This window comes from Vulpes lagopus, chromosome 9 (genome assembly GCF_018345385.1).
Source record: "Vulpes lagopus strain Blue_001 chromosome 9, ASM1834538v1, whole genome shotgun sequence".
Classification (NCBI taxonomy): Eukaryota; Metazoa; Chordata; class Mammalia; order Carnivora; family Canidae; genus Vulpes; species Vulpes lagopus.
The window spans coordinates 75176915-75200681 of NC_054832.1; positions in this window are offsets into that span (position 1 = coordinate 75176915).

Below are 23767 nucleotides of genomic sequence, written 5' to 3' on the forward strand. Positions count from 1 at the left end.
ATAAACAAATCTTTAAAAAAATAAGAAAAAGCAGATTTGAAAAATGACAGAGTAAAACTATTTCAAATGAAAAACAATCCTTAAAATTAAATACTCAGTGGTTAGTTCAAACAGCAGATTAGATATAATTTAGAGGGAATGAGCAAACTATGAAAGTGGTTTCAAAGTGCTTATATAGTTAAAGAGAAACTACTTATAAGAGATGAGGAAAATATGTCTGAGAATTTATGAGACAGAATAGGAAAATATGTCCTCAACTTTCCAGGAAAAAAGTAGAGAAAGTGAAGAGGCAACATTTATGGCTGAGAAGTTTAAATAATTGATGGAAGTCTTACAGACTTACAATCAAGAGGAACATGGAATATTCTCAGTAAGGTAAATTTTTTTTCACAAATAAAAGCCTCAGATAGAGCTGAAAGACGAAAAAATGACCTTACAAGCAGGTGAAGAGAAAAGGCAGAGTTCAAAAGAGGAATGATGTTTAGACCAGGATGATGATCTAAACAGTAACAAGAATTATAACATCTACAAGGGGCACAGGGAAGATTACTGTCTCTACAATTATGTGGTCAGCCTAACTTTGTTGCAAAACTGGTACAAAATAAAGACATTTTCAAATAAATAAAAATTGAAGGTATTCACAACCACCAGCCTCAGTGAAAGAACTTTTGAAGGAATTTGAGGAAGAAAGACAATGGTCCACAATAGAAGGTCTGGGGTACAAAAAGATTCCTTCCATTGTAGAGAATACAGCCAGTAGTACTGCAGTAATTCAGTATGGTGACGGTAACTAGACTTAACCAAAGAAGTTATTTCATTATGTATAGCATATAAAATCACTATGATGTACACCCAAAACTACTAGGATACTGTATGCCAGTTATACTTTAGTTAAAAACAAGATCCTTTGTGGCTGCCTGGGTGGCTCAGTTGGTTAAGCATATGCCTTCAACTCGGGTCGTGGTCTCAGGGTCCTGGGACTGAGCCCCGCATTGGGCTCCCTGCTCAGCAGAGAGTCTGTTTCTCTCTTTTCCTCTGCCCCCAACACAACTCATGCTGGTACTCTGTCTCATGCTATCTCTCTCTCTCAAATAAATAAATACAATCTTAAAAAAACCCCACCAAGATCCTTTGAAACCAATAAATGGTTAAAAAAAGAAAGTAATGATGTTTATTTGGGGCAATTAGAATACAACTAAAATGTTGACAGTAGTATTACATAAGTTACGATGAAGTGGTTGGGTTGAATGTGTTCTAATTTGTGTCCATATCTTATCTGAGAGAAATAGGTGGGTTTACTCTAGAATTCAAATATGCATGTGTGCTAGACACCCCCCCCCCCCATTTACCACTCAGCCTTCTCTCCATCATCCTGTTCTGTGTCTGGGAAGGCGCCCCTTGTGGACTGCTCCATGGGCTCCCTTGCCCTTTAGATTTCAGTTGGTGTGAAGGTGACAGAAGAGTGAAGTGGAATTAGTTATTTGGCAAACTGGCTCCCCCTCAGCTTGGTCACAGGTGGGTTGCATTCCTTTTCCAAAGGCAGAATCTGTTGGACAGGTTTCTTTTAAAGGTCTTACAGCTGCATCTACTTTCTGGGCTTGGAAGCCACTCTCCTTGCCTCCCTTTGAAGCCTCCATGTGCTAATGACCACTTACTCTTCTTTACAAAACCCTGCTAAATCCTACTATACCTCAGGAAAAATCCATCTATTAAAATATTCTCATATAAGTGATTAGTTTCCTGTGCATGCCCTGACATATATAGCATGCTAATATTACATGGACAGCTGCTGAGTAAATTACAAAACAGCATATGACTTGTGAAACACTAGAGGTTGAAAAATAAAAATTTTAGTAACCAAATCAATTTAAAAGAAAGAACAAAAGAAAAGAAAATATTTAAAAATCTGGAAATATAGAAAGACAAAAATGATATAATTAAATTCAAATATATCAATAATCACAAAAATACAAGTGGACTAACCTCAATAATGAGAAGATACAGAATGTCATATTGGATTGAAAACTGAAATACAACTCAATATATTCTTACGGGGCATTCACCTTAAGTTCACAAAAATTTTTAAAGTAAAAAGATAAAAACGAGAAAGTTGGGACTGCTATATTAATAAATGACAAACCAGGTTTTTGGTAAAAAAAATATTAAGGATACAAAGGATTCAATAAGTAATGATAAGCAAAGGATCAAATATATGGAATATAATAAACAATTCTGAACTTGAATGAAAATTTATAATATTACCTCAAAAGACCTAAACTGAAAATGAATAGAGGGGCACCTGGGTGGCTCAGTTGGTTAAGCAACTGCCTTCAGCTCAGGTCATGATCTCTAGGTCCTGGGATCAAACCTTGCATTAGACTCCCTGCTCAGTGGGGAGTCTGTTTCTCCCTCTGCCCCTTCTCACCATTTGTGCTTTCTCTCTCTCTCTCAATGAATTAAATCTTTTTAAAAGGAGAAAATGAATTGAAGCTAAGGAGAAAATGACAAACTTAACACGCCTCTTTCAATAATTGATATATTAGATAAGCAAAAAGATTAGTAATAGTATCAATGATATGAACAACACAATTACTGAATTTAATATAATGGATGCATGTAGAATCCTATATTCACTTGTCAAGAATACATATTTTATAGAACACCTGGGTTGTCCATATAAAATGAACTATGTACTAAACCTTAAAAAAACTGTCAGAAAATTTCACAGTCTTGATATTAGAGAGACCAATTCTGAAATCAAAGTTGATTAAGTCAGAAATCAAATAAACTGGTTGTTAGCCATAAGCAAGTAGGTGAAATCAGATTCACATCCTGTCCTAAACAACTATAACATATGGAAAAAAATATTTTAAAAGCAAGAACTTTCAGGCATTGAATAGCAATCAATGGAGGCTTATAATGCTAGAAACACAGGTGCATGTAGGGTGAACCACAGATTCACCCAGGCTTGCATACTGGGAACATACTTCCAGGCCATGACTCAGGAAAGATGAGCCTAAGAAAGAAGCAATGGTCTTGCTGGTGGAAGTGACAGAGAAGATTTCAAGGTATTAAGATAACTGAGATTGGGAGACAGATGGACAGAGGGTGAACCACAGAGAAGGAACTGCAAAATATGAATGGAAACTCATCTCAGGCCCCTGGATGACTTGTAGCTACATGAAAATATAGGAGGAAACAGCCACTGGGAGGCTGAGATCTAAATAGAGTCTCCGAAGAGCATAAATTTCTGGGAAGACAATAGAATTCAAGCTTAGAATGGAGAGATTTCATGTGTGCCTATCCCAATCTTCAGAAAACCTGGGAAGACCACACCTTATGAGAATGGAAAATACACTAGGAGTAAGGGCCATGCCTTAGGAATAAACATAGAATACATTAAAAAATGCCCTTTTATTTTTTATATATTTTTAATTGAAGTTCAATTTTCCAACATATATAGCATAACATCCAGTGCTCATTCCATCAAATGCCCCCCTCAGTGCCCATCATCCACTCACCCCATACCCCCTGCTTGCCTCCCCTTCAAATACCCTTTGTTCGTTTCCCAGATTTAGGAGTCTCTCATGTTCTGTCACCCACTCTGATTTTTCCCACTCATTTTCTCTCCTTTTCCCTATAATCCCTTTCACTATTTTTTTATATTCCCTGTATGAGTGAAACCGTATAATGATTGTCCTTCTCCAATTGACTTACTTCACTCAGCATAATACCCTCCAGTTCCATCCACATTGAAGCAAATGGTGGGTATTTATCGTTTCTAATGGCTGTGTAATATTCCATGAGTATAGCTGACACAATGTTGTATTAGTTTCAGGAGTACAACTTAGTGATTTGACAAGTTTATGCATTATACTATGTTCACCACCAGTGTAGTTGCCATCTGTCCCATTAAATCACTATTATGATATCATTGACTATATTCCTTAGTCTGTGTCTTTTATTCCTGTGACTTATTCATTCCATAACTGAAGGCCTATATCTCTCATTTCTCTTCACTACTTTTGACCGTTCCCTCATCTCCCTCCCCTCTGGCAACCATCGGCTTGTTTTCTGTATTTATAGTTCTCATTCTGCTTTTTATTTATTTTATGATTCCGTTTATAAGTAGAATCATATGGGATTTGACTTCTCAGTCAGACTTATTTCATTTAAGCCTAACACCCTGATCATAAAGAAAAGAGCAGAACTCAGTGAGACCTTCAACACAAAACATTTGAACTGTCTTAATCTGACAGGATATAGATGTTCTGCCAGTAATTTATCTACCTGTCAGAATAAAACCCACACTCTTTAGTAGATAGCATAATCTTCAGCTTCCATAATGTATCATCTACAATATTCAGCATTCAATTACTAGATTCTTAGATAATTAAATAAGCAGGAAAAGGAATCAATGATCAGAAGATAATTCTGTCAGTAGAATTGACCTAGATTTTTGAAATAATAGATGAGACTCTAACTATTATTACTATATGAAAGAAAAAACATTAAAAAAACTAGACCAAAAATGGATTTTAAAAGAGTATTTCAACAAAGAATTAGAATTTATAAATAAATCAAGTGAGCATTACAGAACTAAAAATATAATATCCTAGGTAAGAACTCACTCAATAGACTTAAGAGCAGCCTGAATGTGTCAGAAGACAGATAGATAGCATCAGTAAACAGGAAGGCAGTCTTATTGAGTACATCCAAAAGGAAGGAAAAAGAGAAAGCAAACAAACAAAAAGACAGGACAGAGTATGCAAAAGAACAACAACAACAAAAAAAAAACAGTGGTGTATGCTCTAAAGGTGTAACATATGTATAATTGGAGTCCTAGAAGAAGGGGCAGGAAAGATGGAGGAGAAGAAAATTTGAAGAAATAATGGTTGGAAAATTTCTGAAATCTCATAAAACGTCCAGAGAAACACAGAAAGTTTTGAAAATAGGACAGAAAGAAGAAGCTAAGCAGTAAGTTTTCACATGACAAATGCTCGATGTCCCTGCAATGAGTGTTCTGCAATGCACTCATAGAAAGGATCTCAGACATGGGAATATCTGTCCCAAAATGTTTTCCATGAATCCCCCAACCAAAAGGACTTATATAAATTTTTTCCTATAAACCAATCATTCTCCTGCCAGAGTGATGCAAGCTCTATCTATGTTTTCTCTTTTGTCTAATCCTATAGCTCTGCATTATCATTTAAATGTCAATGACCCCTAAATGTAGCTCTCTAGTTATACTCCATTCAGTGATTAATAGAATTTTGTTTCCAACTGAATAAAATACTTTCATTGGAATGCTGAAGAATAATCCATAATTAGCGTGTCCAAAGCATCATTAATGACAGTTCAGCTCTGAACCTTCCCCACATTAGTAAATGGCACCCCAGTTATTCAGAACAAAAATCTAGAAACTACCCTGATTTCTTTCTTTACTTCACCCTCCACATTCATTTCATTAGCATCTTTGGTTAAGTTCTACATAATCTTCAAATTCATTCATTTCTGTCTATTTCTACTTTTAGGGTAGTCCATACCACTATCATCTCTGCCTGGACTACTAAAATATCTTCTTAGTTTGCCTCCTGCATTCACTCTTGTTAAATACAGCAGTATGAGTAATTTTTTTTTGGAATAATAAATCAGATCATGCCACTCTTTGGTTTAAATATTCTACAGACAGTTTGAAGTTTAAATTTTCATTATACTTGGGATAAGATTCCTTAGCCAGGCCTCTGAGATCCTGTGTCATTAGGCACCTGCTTTCTGTTTAGCCTTATCTCTTATCCTTCTCTCCTTTGTCATTATGATGACTTTTTTTTCTGTTTCTTGGAGGAATCAAGCTGCCAGGCTGTCCCTAACTGGCTGGCTCCTGGCTGCCTTTCCGACCCCAGTTTGAATATGGAGACCTCACAGCTGCCTTTGCTGAACAGTTTCTCTCTTTCACAACCCTGTTTTATGTTTATTTACATGTTTGTTTATTGCCTGCCTTCCTCATTAGTAAGTAAGTTTCATGAGGCAGGAGATGTTTTTCTTTCCAGAGCCTAGAATTGTACCTGCAATGTAGTATGTCCTCAATTATCTGTGGAACAAATAAAATGAATAGACATACAGAAATGCTGACATCCAAATCAGTCTTGTTTTCAAAGTACCGTGGTAGAGACGTTGAGGATGCATGTGCTAGTTTGCTCTCAGGTACATTCTACACTTGACCCTTCTGCTATATTGCAGCGGATACACTTTCATTCTTTGTTACATTCTGGTTTCCCACCAATGTAACCAACAGGGGAATCCAGAAGAAGTTTGGCTTCGAGATGAGCAAAGATACCAGAATGTTCCTTTCCCAGTCTCCCTGTTTTGAGGGGCATCTCCAGCAGTAGCTACACTGCCTTGTGGCTCCAGCTGCACCAGGGGGCAGTCCTTTGCACTGGACTCCTAGCTCCTCTGCACCCCTTCCTGTGGTTTTATCTCTTGCATCCCTAGATCCTGCCTGAGCAGGATCTACAAACACCATTTTCCCATGTCCTTCAGTCTGGAACTGATACAACTTCCTGCTGTTTTCTTGTTCCCTGTCTTCTGTTTGTCTCTTCAGCTATGCAACAAGTTCCCAGGATTAAATATTCTTGTTTGCAATACTTGCAGCAGTTTTCTTTCCTCCTCCTCCTCCTCCTCCTCCTCCCCTTCCTCCTCCTCCCCCTCCCCTTCCTCCCCCTCTCCCTCCCCCTCCCTCTTCTTCTTCTTCTTCTTCTTCTTCTTCTTCTTCTTCTTCTTCTTCTTCTTCTTCTTCTTCTTTGGACTTATACTGATCCAAGCACATATTTCCAAAATGCTGTCATTGCTAAGAACACTTTGGTCCTCCTCTTGTATAACTGTTACCATACTACATTTTATGAACTATCCGAAACAATAGTCTGATTAATTTGATTCACTGGGATCCCTGGGCGGCGCAGCGGTTTGGCGCCTGCCTTTGGCCCAGGGCGCGATCCTGGAGACCCAGGATCGAATCCCACGTCGGGCTCCCGGTGCATGGAGCCTGCTTCTCCCTCTGCCTGTGTCTCTGCCTCTCTCTCTCTCTGTGACTATCATAAATAAATAAAAATTTAAAAAAAGACTTTAAAAATCCACTATTTCCACATGTGCTAAAGTTTCTGGATGGAATTATAAAAGGGACATTTAAATTTTTTTTAAGAAATGATTATATTGTTGGTATTTCCATATCCTTCTAAACATATCTATGTATTCTGTGCCCCTCTTTCTCATTATTTCTCTTTCTCCTTGCCCCTTCTTTCTTTCTTAGATCAATGATAGTACTTTAAAGTTATAGCAACTCACTTTTGCCTTCACAGATCCAAAATAGTATGGTCTTTATTTAGATATTGACGTATGTATGATAATTTTATTTATTTTTATTTTTTTATTTTTTAAAAATTTTTTATTTATTTATGATAGTCAGAGAGAGAGAGAGAGAGAGAGAGGCAGAGACACAGGCAGAGGGAGAAGCAGGCTCCATGCACCGGGAGCCCGACGTGGGATTCGATCCCGGGTCTCCAGGATCGCGCCCTGGGCCAAAGGCAGGCGCCAAACCGCTGCGCCACCCAGGGATCCCCTGTATGATAATTTTAAAGGTTTATTTGTCAGCAATTCTAGACAGAAAAATGAAGAGAGATAGAAAATTTCAATTGTATTCTATAATCTATACATTCATTACATTTTTATATTGCACAGTAGAAGTCAGTTTTATGCTGTTAGCTTCATTCTACAATTTGTTTATATGGAATTCATTCTGTGCAAGACGTTCTATCTTCTCATGAATGAAGCACAAATGAGAAGTTTTATATATTTAAAAGAGAAACTAGAATAAATCCTAAATTTATTGTTAAATTTATACTGATGTCCCTGCCAAAAAAAAAGCCAAAATCATAAATGAATGACTAAAGTGAATGTCAGTCATTTGAATCTCAAAATATGAGCTGAATGTGTTGTAAGCAATATTGGTGCTTAAATCTCCAGATGAGCCTTCTCCAGGAAAGAGTGCACTTCACAACAGGCTTGTTAAGAACCAGAGACAGCGAAAGTTCCACTGTAACTCTTGTTGGAAAAACATTAATTTACATGCAATACGATTCTTATAATGAAGTCTGTATGAGTAATATTTAACTTGACTTTACAAAAGAAAAAGACCTATTGATCAGATCAAAATTTGATATAGTATTGTGTGTAACTTCTAAAAATATAAAATAAACAATTGTTAATTTGGTTTATTATATGTCACCTACTGTGTGGTATAAACATACAGAAAGGCAGTCTTACCCTTTAGAGCTAAATGGTGCTACTTTTTTGGATGGAATCTCTGAATATCGATATGAAATATTTTTTTCAAGTTCTTTCATGTGAGGAATCTTTACAAAATATTTACAAAATCTTGTTTTGTAGTATATATATCAAGGAAATTTAATGCTTAAATTAAATAATAAAATATATTTATTAATTTGTATTTTTTATCAATTGACCAATATAACAAGAGTTGTGAGTGCATCAGAATCTCTTTATGGTCTTTCTTATTTCTGGATCTTACATAAGGCTATTCATAGTCAACACCACTGATCAAATGCTGGGAAAGAGAAAAAGAGAAAGGAAAAGTGGATTTAATCCTGAGGATTAATTGTATTTTAAATATATTAAATTTGTGATGCTATATAGTTAAATAGCATGTCTAAGGTACCTAATCCTGCTTGATTCTGGCTCCTAGGAAGTGGCTGAGGACTTAAATGCTTTCTCCTATGAAAGTAATTTGACCACATGCCTACTTAAGATATTTCACCTTTTGAGTAGGCCAAAGAATATGTCCAGTATAAGAAGGAGGGACCCAGAACATGTGCTAATGTCCCAGACACTGTGTGTGTGTGTGTGTGTGTGTGTGTGTGTGTCACACATGCAAAGTGGGATGGAGAAGAGGAGGGAACAGGGAACCAGTCTCTAGTCTGATTGCCAGGGCCTTCTGATTTTTCAGAAAATGTTTTCTGGTTTACAACCTTAAATTGTCCTATAAAATTGTTTTGTTTTTCTTCAGGAAATTATACATTTTTACATAGTTCTTGTATGTATATCATTTCCTCCCAATCTCTTTTAAAATATATTTTCTTTTCATTTTTTTCCCTTTGATTATTTATGAACTACTGATTTTTATTTTCCTGGGGTATCTAGCTGTAGGAACCCCTTATAGTGAAAGGATGATATCAAGATAACGTTTCATGTTTTAAAATATCTTCCAAGAGAAAGACTTCTACAATTTGAAATGATATACTTTGTATCACCATATTTGGTCTGAAGTGATCAACATTGAGAAATTACTAGGCAAATTTATTGTACTTTTTAAAATAATGAAAAAATTCTGTGGGCAGTTGAGAAAATTATCCAGTCTATAAGAGTAACACAATTGAGCTGGCTTCATTTCTCCCTGGCAATAGTTAAAGCCATAAGTCAGTGAAATATTCAATATTTACAAAATACTCAAGGAAAGGAAGTGTGAACCAAGAATCTTATATGTAGTAATACTGCCTCTTGTGTGTAACGACAAAGACAAGTTTATTTGAATACGTAAAAGCTTAGAGAGTAAAATGTTATAAAATTGTAATTATAAACACAGCCACTTTGTTAACATTGTTATGGATTGAATTGTGTCCCCACAAATTCTTATTTTGAAGCTTATAATCCTCAGTATGATTGTATTTGAAGATAGGATTTTAAAGGAGATATTAAAGTTGAATGAGGTCATAAGTGTGGGATTCAATTACAGTAGGATTGGTATCCTTATAAGAAGAGGAAGAGGCACCAGAGCTTTCTCTCTCTGTACGCATGCACACATACAAGGCCGTATGAGGGCATAGCAAGAAGACAGCCATCTGTGAACCAAAAAGAGAGCTCTTACCAGAAACCAACCCTGCTGGCACCTTGATCTTGGACTTCCAGCCTCCAGAAATGTAAGAAAATAAATTTCTGCTGTTTATACTTCCGAATCTGTGGTATATTGGTATGGCAGCCCTACCTAATACAAATATGTAACACACCCTAAATAATAGAAAAATTACATATAAAAATAAGGAAAAGAAAGAAGCCTATATTATGAGAAGTTGGAAAAAAAAAACTACAGAAAGCAGAAAACTTTACAAAAAATAATCTGAGATAATTGAGTCTAAATATATCTGTGAAGTTAATAAATATAAATGAGTTGAATTCACCTATAAATGTAAAAAAGCTTTTCAAATTGAATTAGAAGTCAAACCTCAGATCTGTGCTCTAAGTAAAAGACATTCCTAAACTGAAGTGATTCAGAAGAGCTGCAGATGATAGGATGAAAAATTACACTAGACAAATGAAAGAGAAAAAAAGCAGGAGTAATAATGATGTACAAACACAGAGGATTCGATCTTGACATACTCTATGACCTGCTCAAAAGATAAAATTTCTTTTTTTAAAGATTTTATTTTATTTATTTATTCATGAGAGACACACAGAGAGAAGCTGAGATACAGGCAGAGGGAGAAGCAGGCTCCATGCAGGGAGCCCGATGTGGGACTCGATCCCGGGATCGGGATTAACTCCCTGAGCGGAAGGCAGACGCTCAGCCGCTGAGCCACCCAGGCGTCCCAAAAGATAAAATTTCTAAGTAGGTTTGTGGTCATCTTACTTGCATAAGATAGAGCAATTAAGTTACGAAACACCTTCATTTCATCTCAGATGTACCTAATTTATGTTTTATTTTCAACAAGCCATAGCTCATACATCCAAAGATTCTTAAGTTATTTACCACAAACAATCTTAGGCCAGGGACATCCTGCTGAAAGCATTTAGGAAATAAAGATATTCATCCTGGCTATTTCCATTAGTTTATTTTCTACAGCATCTATTATGGCATGCCTACAACCAATTAGACAGCCACCTGCCTCCATATTACACAGGAGTATCCTCCAAATCCTGAAACTGAAGAGAAATGAATTGTAGGCCAACTGCTTAATTTTTTCCTTCCTAAATATTAATATCAGACAACTTGAAATACAGGACAAAAAGAACTACATTGATGTTAATAAGTTAAATTTGCAAGGATAATGTAACAGTTATAAATAGCTATGAATAGTAATGCATCAAAAGTATGGAAGTAATTTCCATGAAACAGAAAGTACAGAAGCACAAAGAACAGAAAGAAACACACTTCTGGTAAGGGAATTTAATTCACCTCTCACATTATACATCAAGTTGACATGATAAATAAGAATATAAATGACTAAAACAACATGATTAGTAAGGTACATCTGATTGACTTTTACTAAAGTCTGTATATTTACATTGGGAAAAATATACTTTTTTTGAAAAGCTCTTGGAACATTCAAATTTACCTTCTACTAAGTCACAGAAACAAGTTTCAGTATATTTCAAAAAGGACAAAAAGGAAGAAAAAAGAAGTTCAGACAACACTTACTCTACTTTTTACATTTTAATCATGATATTAATAAAAAATTATTTAGGTAAGTAGTAAATTTTCTTTAAATTTCAACTTGATATATATCACTCAAATTAAAGGAAGCTTCTGGAACAAAATCCTTTTACATAATATTTGTCATCCCTTTAGTATTATTAATAATATATCTGTGTATGTCTATTTAAATTGGGCAAAGCACAGAAGACAAAAAGTGGATACTACATTATATGCTTTATGAGACTATTTTGGCAATCCTCTAGATGCAAGGAAACTATATTTTTCAATTTAATTTTTTTAAAGACTTATTTATTTTAGAGAAAGAAAGCACACACAAATGGAAGGAGAGGCAGGGAGAGAGAGAGAATCCTTGAGCAGACTCCCAGCTGAGCAGTGGATCCCCACACAGGGCTTGATCCCAGGATCCCAACATCATGACCCAAACTGAAATCAAGAATTGGCTGCTTTACTAACTAGGCCACCTACGCACACCTCAATTTAATTATTTTATTTTAAAGTATAATGGACAAAATTTTAAGATATTTAAAATATAATACGATCATTTGATATACATATACATTGTGCAAGGACACCACTACATCAATTTAACACATCCTTCATCTCTTCTACCTTTTTTTTTTTTTTTGCATGTGAGTACATTTTAGTTCTACTCCATTCACAAGTTTCAATTATAAATTACAGTGTTATCTATGTGGTCATCATGTTATACTTTACATTCTCAGATCTTATTTATATTATAATTGAAAATTTGTATCTTTTACCCAGACTCTCCTTTTCTCCACCTCCCAGCACTTGGCAACCACTTTTCTACTCTCTGCTTACAAGAGTTCAACTTTCTTTTTTCTTTTAAAATCCACAGTAAGTGTCACTATAAGATATTTGTCTTTATGTCTGGTTCATTTCATTTAGCACAAGACCTTCCATGTTGTCACAAATGACAGAGTTTTCTTATTTCTTTCCTAAGGCTGAATAATATTCCACATTTTCTGTATTCATTTACCCATTAATGGATGCTAAAAGTTATTTCCATTCTTTGGCTATTGCAAACAATGCTGCATTGAATATAGGAGTACATATATATTTTTTTAAGATAATGGTTTTATCTCCTTTGGATACATATCTAGAACTGGGATTTCTGGATCACATGGAAATTCTATTTTTAATTTCTTGAGAAACTTCCATACAATTTACCATAAACAAATAGCTGTAGTTATGGTTATTTTAAAGTTTTGTCTTTTAACCTTCACACTAGAGTTATAAAATATTTACCCATCACCATTACAATATTAGAGTATTCTGAATTTAACTATATATTAAACTATCAGTGTGATTTATACTGTCATAATATATTTTTGTTACTAGATGGTGTCTTATCATTTCAATGTGAAGAACTGCCTTTAACATTGTTTGTAAAACAGTTTACTGCTGATGAATTCTTTCAGGGTTTTTTTTTTTTTTTTTTTTTTTTACTAGAAAATTATTTGTCCTTCAATTCTAAAGGGCAACTTTGCTAGGTGGAGCATTCTTAGTTGGCAGGGTTCCCTCTCACCAGCACTTTATAATGTCACCCACTTCCTTCTGATCAGCAAAGGTTCTGCTAGAAAATCTTCTTATAGTCTATGGACATTCCCTTACTTGTAAAAATTGTTTTTCTCTCACTGCTTTTAAGATTCTCTACTTGCCTTTAATTTTTAACAATTTAACCATAATGTGTTTTGGTGTGGATGTCTCCAGATTCATCTTATTTACAGTTCTCTGGGATTTCTTTATCTGGATGTCTATTTCTTTACCCAGGTTAGAAAATTTTCCGTCATTATTTTTTTGACATAAATTTTCTGCCCTTTTTCTCTCTCTTCACCTTCTGGATCCCTACAATGTGTTTATTGAAACCCTTCATAGTACCTCTTTATCTTTATTATTTTCATGTTTTTTTTTTCTTTTTGCTCCTTTAATTGGATGAATTCTACTACCCTGTCTTCAAGTTGGCTGATGCTTTCCTCATTTGATCTAATCTGCCACTTAATCTCTATATTACATTTTTCAGTTTAATATTGTATTCTTTGTCTCTGTAATTTCTTTTTGGTATCTTAAAATATTTTCTATCTCTTTGTTGAAATTATCACCTTGTTCATGCATTGTTCACACTCTAGGGTGTCTGCATGGCTTCTCCTGGGACATCCAAGAGTAAGACAGAAAGCAATTATTTGGATCAAAGAGTCCCTCAGTTCCCAAGAAACTATCTTCCAAACCAGCAGTTGTCAGTTCCTCAATGGACAGTGTCTTTGCAAACCTACCTAATGTCCTTTCTTGCTAAGTTGTGTATGATTAGTTATGGTTATTCATGAATTAAAAGCTCCTGAGCTTCTTGCTTTCCTTGAAACTCATGTTTTTATACATAAAGTGAAGCCATAAAACAATAAGATTCTGATTGAGTTTATGCAAATAACTATTTTGCCATGAAACATAAGGCAACTCAATAAAATAAGTGAATTATTTGGAAGGTGAGACTCAGATATCGATTGAAAGTATTTAATTTCAGTTCATCATAGTGAAGTCTACAAAATTGTTATGGATTATAATTAGATTAAAGTCATCAATGAACAGTACACAAGTAAATGTCTAAAAACCAACTCTTTGGTAAACACTAACAAAACTCTGATTTGTAATATTTGCCAATTTCTGAGATGTAAATATTTCTATCATTGCTGATTTCAGCTACAGATGTGATGCTACTGAACATGAAGTTGGGAAGAGATGGGCAGTAACAGCCCATTGTATACTTTTCCCTGTACTGATATACCGCTATACCCTCCAAAGCATGAATTATAGTAAAACATAATGAAATAATAGGAAGTGATTCATTTTTAAGTATCTATTACTTTCATTTATAATATAATTGATTTAACTGTAAGGTTGTGTAATGTAGCTTTTAGTAATGCCAGTTTTTAACAGCTGATCAGATAGTCCTAAAATGTTAACAGCTGATTTCAATACGCCACTCAATTTACCTTGTGATCAAATCTTCAGCCTCTGGGAATTTATCCTACTTGTATACATGCACAGTGACATGCAAACATGCTAATAGTATTGTTTCTGGTAGCAGGATGAAAAAAAATCTAAGTTTCTATTTGTGAAGGACTCGTTACACAAACCATGGTATATCTACAAAATGGAATGCTCTGAAGAAGTTAAAGCAATTTTTAAAAGAATAAGAAAACTTCGTATTGATCTAGAAATATCTCCAGTGTGTATGCTACATGAAAAATACAGGGTTCAGGAAAGTGAATATTTTTTTTATAAAAATGTAGAGAAATCACTTTAATTATATTTGCTTAAAGGAATAAAAAAAAGAACAGAGGGAACTCAAAGAGTAGTTTACTTGTGTGAGATGGGGAGAGAATAGGGGAGATAGGATGGGAAGGAGCAAAACTTCTTAATACTGTTGTAAACAGTTTGGATTTTTGCTTCATATTAACAAAGCAAGTAACAATCTTTTAAACCAATAAAAAGAAATATTTTTCTTTTTAAAAAAATATTTTATTTATTTATGAGATAGAGCAAGAGAGAGCAAGAGCATAAGCAGGGGGGAGGGGCATGGAAAGAGGGAGAAGCAGACACCCCGCTGAGTAGGGAGCCTGATGCAGGACTAGATCCCAGGACACTGAGATCATGATCTGAGCCAAAGGCAGATGCTTAACAGACTGAGCCACTCAGGCACCCCAAGAAATCTTTTTCTACATTAAACTATAAATGATATTTTCTTAATGTTTACCAACTTGATAAATTGTACTATATTTTTAATAATATTATTTTCACATGTGTGATATAATCCTGTCCATATCAATACTCCACTCAAATAAATATATCTGCAGTATGACACTTATTCAGAGTCTTTCTTTGTACTGGGAACTGACTAGTCTTTCCTTCTACTTATTTAAGTTGTCTAAATATAACCCCTTTTTAGGGGAGTTTAACATATTAATATTGGTGAAATTTTCAAAGTGATTCCCATAGAGACCATATGTCTCTGTTTTGTAAAATGTATTAACCAGTTCTTGCACAATAGACAATGAAGTCATAGTTCATACTTCAAAGTTAAAGTGAACACTTGACATTCTTCTCACATTTTAATTTTACTCCCATGACTCATCTCTGCTTTCATTCAAACTAAAATTTTTGTGCATCCTGAGGAGGTGAAAAGATCACTGGGTGGGATTCAAAAGAATGATGCTATTTCTGGATCTTCCACTTAATAAATCATCATGATTGTGTGGCTTAAACCCTTGGAGCCTGTATTTTACTTATAAAATAAAGACAGGGTTATTCTGCCTAAAGTACAAGGAACTTATCAAAACCAAATGAAATATTATTCTATGAAATACTTTGACAAAATCAAAGGCTTGCACAAATTTATGTTACCATTATGATGTTTTGATATACTGCAATGATTTTGAAATCAGTAAAAAAAAGTACCTTTGAAGTAAAACTGGGTTTCAATTTTGCTGTACTGTTGAAAATTTTTATATGTGAAATCTATTTTTATTTACTTTTATCTCTTTACCCAAAGTAATATTTTATAGTACCTACTCCCTCTGCTGTTCAAATGTTTTTGCTTTTACTTTCTGTTAAACTGGGGTCGAAAGGAGGGAGAAGAGGAACTCAGAAATAAAAGCAAACAAAATTCACTTCTGTGTCACCTGAAATATTATTTTAATTATCTCTTTCTTAAGGAGGATTATTCAAACATTCTGTACTTTTTTTTTTGTAGTTTGTAGAACTTGGCTTTGATCTTCTTTTCAAATATCACTCTTTGAGTGTAGTCTACAGCCACTAATTTTAATGGCATATGCTGTAAAAATGCTAGAAATTGGAGATCTTTTTCTAATAACACAAAGGAGTCAGTCAGAGATGGTATTATTAGATGTCAGGAGTTATTGGGGCTTCTCCATTCAGGAGATTTTGCTTCTAGACTCTGAGTGCTAACTGAATAATTGTGAAATTTATTGCAGAACACGTGACATTTGTGGCAAACACTGCCTTCAAATACAAAGCTTATTCTGAGTCTGAACTCTTTGGAGTGATGAATTTCAAAATTTTGTTAAGCTCAGTGAGTTTATTGATCTTATTAAATGTACACAATGCTACCTAAGATTCAAAGGAAACTACTAGTTTATTTTCTCCAGATTTATTTTCTCTTGAGTTCTGTCACTTTGCTCATAATTTTGCTTTAAGGAGTATGTAAAAAAAGGGAAAGAAAATGCTATTAAAATGTGTAATTCAAAAGTAGCCCCTCTCAAATTAATCTTTTTAAACACATGCTAAGATTCTATCAGCATCTTTTCTCATCTCAAGCCCATCCAGCCACTAAATCCCACCATTCATTTTTCTTAATTAATTAATTCAATACATGTTTTGTAGATGCCGATACTATATTTGGAAAAAGGTAATAATATCATTACAGACACTTATTTTTTTATTATGGTTACTTATTAAATCAAAATGCTTTCTACTCTTTGCATATAGAATGATGGGTTTGGTGAGGTCAAGTGAGCCAGTGGCTACACTGTGGGGTGTCTGTTCAGCTTAGCCTGAGCTATTGAAAGAGAAGACAGAAAGTGGCTATTGTGGGATCAAAGAGTCCCTCAGTTCCTGGGAAACCAGTTATCCTTCCAACTAGTTATCTGTCAAGTCCTCAATTGACAGGCTTTTATAAACCTGCCCTAATGTCCTTGCTTGCTATGTTATACATCAGTAGTTATGATTATTTCTGAATTAAAAACTCCTGACCTTCTTGCTCTCCTTTGAAACTCATGTTTTTATTCATAAAGTGAAATCATAAGACAACTGTATGAACTATGAACAATATAAGTAATATGCTCATGTTTTTAAAATGGCTCTTCTGATTCAGCTCTCAGATGCTGAAGATCTGAAGTGCCTCCAGCTTCAAGTACAAGGGGGCAGTGAAAATGGAAGTGGAGGCACCCTTCTCTTCTCTAGACTTACTTGAAGTGGAATGTATCAGAGATGAAGAGATGGTTCAGGAAATATCTATGAAAAGTGTCCCCTGGGAGGGTTCCCTTCTTACTGTGCATCTTCTAAGCCAAACAAGGGGCATATAAACCCTGGTAAGAGAGCATAATTCCCAGAAAAGCAGTCCTAGTAACAATTAATGTAAAGTGTTAATTGGAGCTATGCTAGGGATCCACAATCCTATTATTTTGACAGAAAACACACCAAACAAAGAGAAGAAGAGGAAAGAATTCTAAAACTTCTAACATGTTTCTGTGAAAGGTTTTAGACGAATAAAATTATATGAGATATATTACTGAGAGTCACCTGAACATTTTCTAATTTCTACGAATAATTCACATAGTGTCCAATGAGCTGAGACACGATGTAGCTTTGACATATGTGGTCCCATGACCTGGAAGAGTTGGCTCAGTTGGTCATGTCTCTCCACAATAGCCAAGGAGGACATCTCTTGGTCAATACCCAACCTGGTCATGATCTACAGTGTATGGAGCTGGAGTATGTTTTAACCTCGATGGAAACGTACACAACATTGATGATTAAAAGGGAGAAGAAATCTCTGCTTGGGAGTCTTTGTATTGATGTTGTTTTGTGCATTGATTCATCCATTCTAAGATAATTCAAAGGTGAGCCAAGAAAGTCAAGGCTGGGCAAGACAGTATCTTTTTAGTTCAGTTAGGGCATTAGGGAAGGCAGATTATCAAACACAAAAATGTAATGTTTTAAAATGAACTGAAAGAAAGTCAGAACCAACTTTCTTCTCTATGACTATGGGTCATGCGTGACCAGGATGACATATGAGTTGCTTCTGCTCAGCTCCCTCCTTGCAGCAGAGTGAGTATAATTAACAAAGGTCTTTGTGAATCAGGGAATGTGGGTTCTGAGTGTTACCTTAAACTTGGTAACTGAGAGAATTTATTTTTTAAACTTTTGTTTTAATTCCAGTTAGTTAACATACAGTGTGACATTAGTGTCAGGTGTACAATATGGTGATTTAACACTTCCTTACATCATCCTGTGCTCATCACAAGTGCCCTCCTAATAAAAAGATATTTATTAGGTGTGGAAAGAGCTGAGGGAAAAGATGAATTGAGTACATCAGTTAGAGAAGCAGAAGAGAGGGAGTTCTTCCACTTTTTGGCATGAAGGGGTAAAAGGAAGGAGGAATTTTGTAGGTCTGAGAGGGCAACTGTGTAGAGAGGGCTTTCAGGCAGGAGCTGTGCCTTCAGTAGGGGAAACAGGCTGACACAAGACCCTGGTGGGAGAACCTTGGGACAACAATTGGACTTTACCTGCCATCTGCCCTCTGATCTCTTGCCAGGGTGCCTCCTCTTCCCTGGACCCAACAAGTACTTTCCAGACTCAGAGCAAGGTGAAGAAAACAGAGAGTGGATGTGTAGGGGCAAATAGAGACTATCGGCATGATTCGGGAGAAATAGGAAAGCTTATATTCTTGAGCCTCAGAGGTAGGTCCTTGACTCCTGAACATCACAGAAGCTGACGGCCTGGGACCTTGTCCAATACGGAGAGGACACCCCCACCTGCAATGTGCACTGTTCTCTCACCTGGTGACTGGACCAGTAGGTGGGCCTTTCTGTGCTCAGAGTGAGATCCAAAGTGAGCAATGGCCTTGGGCAGGGCAGAAGGCAAGTGTCTTATCCACTGGCCAGCTGATACAGTCCTTGTCTTCAGGGTCAGAGTTCCTTCAACAGAGAACCCTAATACCAAGTGGCTCTTCAGACTTTCATTATGTTTTATTGCCTGTTTGCTTCTGTTCTAATGCTCAAATAGCACAATTTTGGTTATAGATAATGCCAGGCCTCCACTGACTCTCTCTTTGTCAAGTATCTTAGTTTACATTCTCTGTCGTGTGGACACTGTCGATCACCTCTCCTTGGAATTCTGTCTTCTCTAGGTTTCCCTGACTTTGTTTCTCTCTCTCCTCCTTCACTTATGCCTATTATCAATCCTCTTTGTGAGATCTCTATTAAATGGGGTGGTTTCTCAGCATTGTCTCATCAGCTTGCCTTTCTTGCCATCCTCACCCTGGCACCCTTATTCCTGTCCTTGGCTCTAACTATCCTTAATTTTTCCAATAGTAGCTCTCCCCAGCATTAGATGATCCTGCACCACATACACAAACAAATGCCTCACTGATGGCTCAAACACAGCTTTGCACATTATCTGGGCACATTATGTTCTCTTCCAAGCTTGCTGTGACTGCTCCTGTATTTCTTATTTCAGTTAATGGTGCTGTCCTCCACTTGGTCACCCAAGCATAAGCCTAAAGTAATTCCAGGCTATTCCTCCTCCATAACTTCTATAATCATTCAAACTACAAGTTTTGCCAATTTAATTTCCCAAATGGTTCTCAAAACTATCACGTTCCCTATTTGCTCAGCAATTACCTGGCTTTAGAGTTGAATAATCTCTCACCTAGACCATTATAGTAGTTTTACTACTGTTTTCTCTTCAAATGCACTCTCCTCAAATCCATCAACCACCACTGCCACTTTGCCATACACTCAAAACCCCTCAGTCTGTGCACCATTGTCCTTGGGACTCACCATTCTTGTCTCCCCCCATCCTTCACCCAGCCTTACCTCAGTCCCATTGGTGCTGCTAACATTATGAACATGCTACAATGTGCTATTTATTTCCTTGTGTTGCCTTAATTTCTCTCACTCCCCAACCTGGTGCCTGACATTGGACTGGCACTGAATTTTTAAATCTGTGGATTTAATTTGATCAAGTTGTTCAGTGTAAGCAATTTCAGGTTTGAAACTCAGCTCCATGACTATGGGATAGTCCTCATTTTATCGCTCATTTATGTATTATGCAGGTATGTGTCACACTAAGATGCCTTTCAGTGGTAACGGTACATGACGTTGATTCAATAAGGAACTTGTCACATCTGTTCTTGTTCTTCCAATACAATCCACAAATTAAAGATCAAATGAGGTTTCAAAAATCCCAAATCTGAGCGTGCTATTCCCCTGTCTGAGATTCTTCATGTCACTTTATGTGTCTTATGCTGAAATCCAAAACCTTCACCACATATTTGTTAGGGCTCAATGTATTATTATTTTTTTTTAAGATTTATTTACTGATGAGAGTGATCCCACAAGCAAAAGGGGCAGAGGGAGAGGAAGAGAGAATTCTAAGCAGACTCTGCACTGAGCACAGAGCCCGTGAGGCTCAATATCATGACCCTGAGATCATGACCTGAGTGGAAAACAAGAGTCAGGTGTGCAACATACTGTGCAACATACTGTGCCACCCAGATGCCCCAGGGCTCAGTGTAACCTTCACCTTGACTGCCATTTTATCTTGTGTCAGTCACACTTCCCTTGGCCACCAGGCTCAAATACCTTGGACTCCCCTTAGTTCCACAGATGTGCCCCATTCTTGCTCATGTATGTTCTTTGCATATGCTATTCCTTGCCTAGAATTTCTCTTTCTTCCTCTTCACCTGGAGAACTACCACATGGTCTTTAAAAGTCAGCTTCAACACTACATGGTCCTGAGGGATTTCCCTGATCCTTTTGTAGTAAGGTTCCCTGACATCTGGTCTTCAGAGACCCCCTAAACATGTGCAGGCTGTACACCTGCAATGGTTCATGGGATGCCTTTGGGACAGACATGAAAGAGACTTAAATCTTTATTATGGCAATTTGCAGATAGTGTCTTGAAGAACAGGAATCCCCCACCCCCTTTTTTTTACTTCACATAAACTTGCTGCATTAGTTGTTGACTACCTTGTTTTATCACATTTCCTATAAAACACTTACCAATTAACTGTGTTTTTAATTACTCATAAAATTAAAAAAAAATTAGATTCTGTCTCTCACACTAGATTGCACAACCTATTTGGGAAAGGACTGCCTTTGTCTTGTTTATCGTTATTCCCTTGAATCCTGCCTTCTGACCTGCCATTTGGGGACATTCAGCAATATCTGATGAGTGAAGTGACCTGGAGCCTATGGCTTCTGGCTCTTCTTAGGCTGTATTGGCCACACTCAGGGTCTTACGCAAATGTAACTGCTGCCTTCAGCTATATACTCCTTGCAGGTTTATGTCTGTTTTTAGAGCCACAAAAAAAGCCAACTGATCACAGTTTACTGGTAAAGTCCATAGTTTATACAATGGAAATGCCAATGCACCTACTACCCAAGACATTTTGTAGTATTAAGCAATAAGAATCACTGAAAACACATTTTCAGCTTTAAAAGTATTTTACTTGTAATTATAAGCATAGTGTTTGCATTGAGCTGAATGGCAGATAAAGTGTGAGTGTTTAATAATGTGCTTTATATCAGTGCATAATAGTGTACTACATTTTAGAAGTTTATTTTTCCTCTCTATTTTATAAGCTTTTCTCCAATATTATGATAAAGTCTCATACTCCTGACAACCTGACTCCACATTAAGCAGACTTCCTCACTGTGCTCAGAGACACAAGCCAGGTTCCCCTGGCAACCACAACTGCCTGAAGGTTTCTTAATGCTCTGCCTGTTTCAGCTTCACTTTATTTTGGCCATTAGTTTGGTAAAAAGAAAAAAAAATAAGAGTACTCAAATGAAACAAAACTGCCTTTATCATAATTAGTAATTTTTTACCTTCAAAAGACTGTCCCAACAAGTAGAGGCTTCTTACAGTGGTCAGAATGAGAACATCATCTTATAGGTTAGAAGCCCCAGGCTGAGTTCTGTATTCTGCTGTCATTATAGAAGTACCCTGCAAACCTCTCCACACACAGATAACATGTATATATATGAGACGTACAGGGAGGTCAAAAGTTCAAATTATTGGATTTGTACCAACTTGGAAGCTTCTTTAAAGTTTTTTACCTCTTTAAAACTGAGCATCTGGGTGGCTCAGTCAGTTAAGCGTCTGCTTTCAGATCACGATCTTAGGGTCCTGGGATCCAGCCCCACGTTGGGATCCAGCAGGGAGTCTGCTTCTCCCTTTTCTATTCTTTTTTTGTCCTTTCCAAATAACCCCTTCTATATATATTTTGTCCTTCGGGGAAGAGTGGCTCTGTAATTGTTCCCTTATATGAAATCACTCTGTGTAATCAGCTTATGGTAAGAGACAGAAACACCTGTTTGAGCTCAATTCAGTAATGTTACCAGCTGTATAAGCCACCTGTGTACTAAATTTAACAACAAAAACTAATACAGTGAGTGCAAAAGGACAGACATCGTAAATACTCCTTCAAAAGTGTGTTGAACAGAGACAGTTGTATGTATTTTCAATGCATGAAATCATAAATAGGTAGTAGACAGAAAGATAGATGAATAATTCTTTCCTAGCTATTTTCCTTTAACATACTCTTTTTATTTTCTTTGTTGGATACTGCTTAGTTTTCAAACAAAATGTCTTCCTGGGTTGGTTTGGTGGTAGTCTGGGATCCCTTTGGCAGGAAATGAGCTCCCAAACAACTGGAGATTTATCTGGAGAAGATTTGTCAGCCATCTTCCTAACAGAGAAGGACCCTCAGGCACATGGAGATTCCATCATTCCCATGTTTTGTTATCTTCTAAAGAAAATCTGCAATCAAAACCTAAAAAAAAAAAAAAATGTAAGATCTGACAATACTTTTCAAAACACCAATGGCCCCGGGGTTGGAGGGATGTTGTGGGGGCAAAGAAGAGCTTTCCTGTTGTTCTTCGAATCACATTGCCAAGAAGAGCTGTGTATTTCGAGGTTGTAGTAAGACTCTGGTGGTCAAATGCCTTTTTGGGAGTCACAATATCTGAAACAAGGTGGAAGCTCTCTTCTGCTGTCAACTGATGAATGGAATGACTGTATAGGCATCCTGATTCCTGTACCCAGTCTGGAAAGGGGAACTTCTCCACTGTCCTTCAGTGGCTGAGTCCTGGCTCCCCTGTACAGCCAACTTTGGCCTTCCTTCCTTGTCTTCATCATCCCCTGGGTCTCTTTGCCTGAGGGGACATTTCAGCAGAATCTGACAGATATCCTTGGACTGGTGGAGTTATGCACAGAAATGATGATGACTGAACTTCTCTATGAGGGTTCAGGTTCTTGGGGGCTTTCACTCAGCAGAATCTGACAGGTATCCTTGGACTGGTGGAGTTATGCACAGATAGGATTATGACTGAACTTCTCCCTGAGGGTTCAGGTTCTTGGGGGCTCTATAAAGAAAGCACCCCAGTGAAGGGAAAGTGGATTTGCAGGGATTAATAAAGACTCCTAACTTGGGGAAACGAA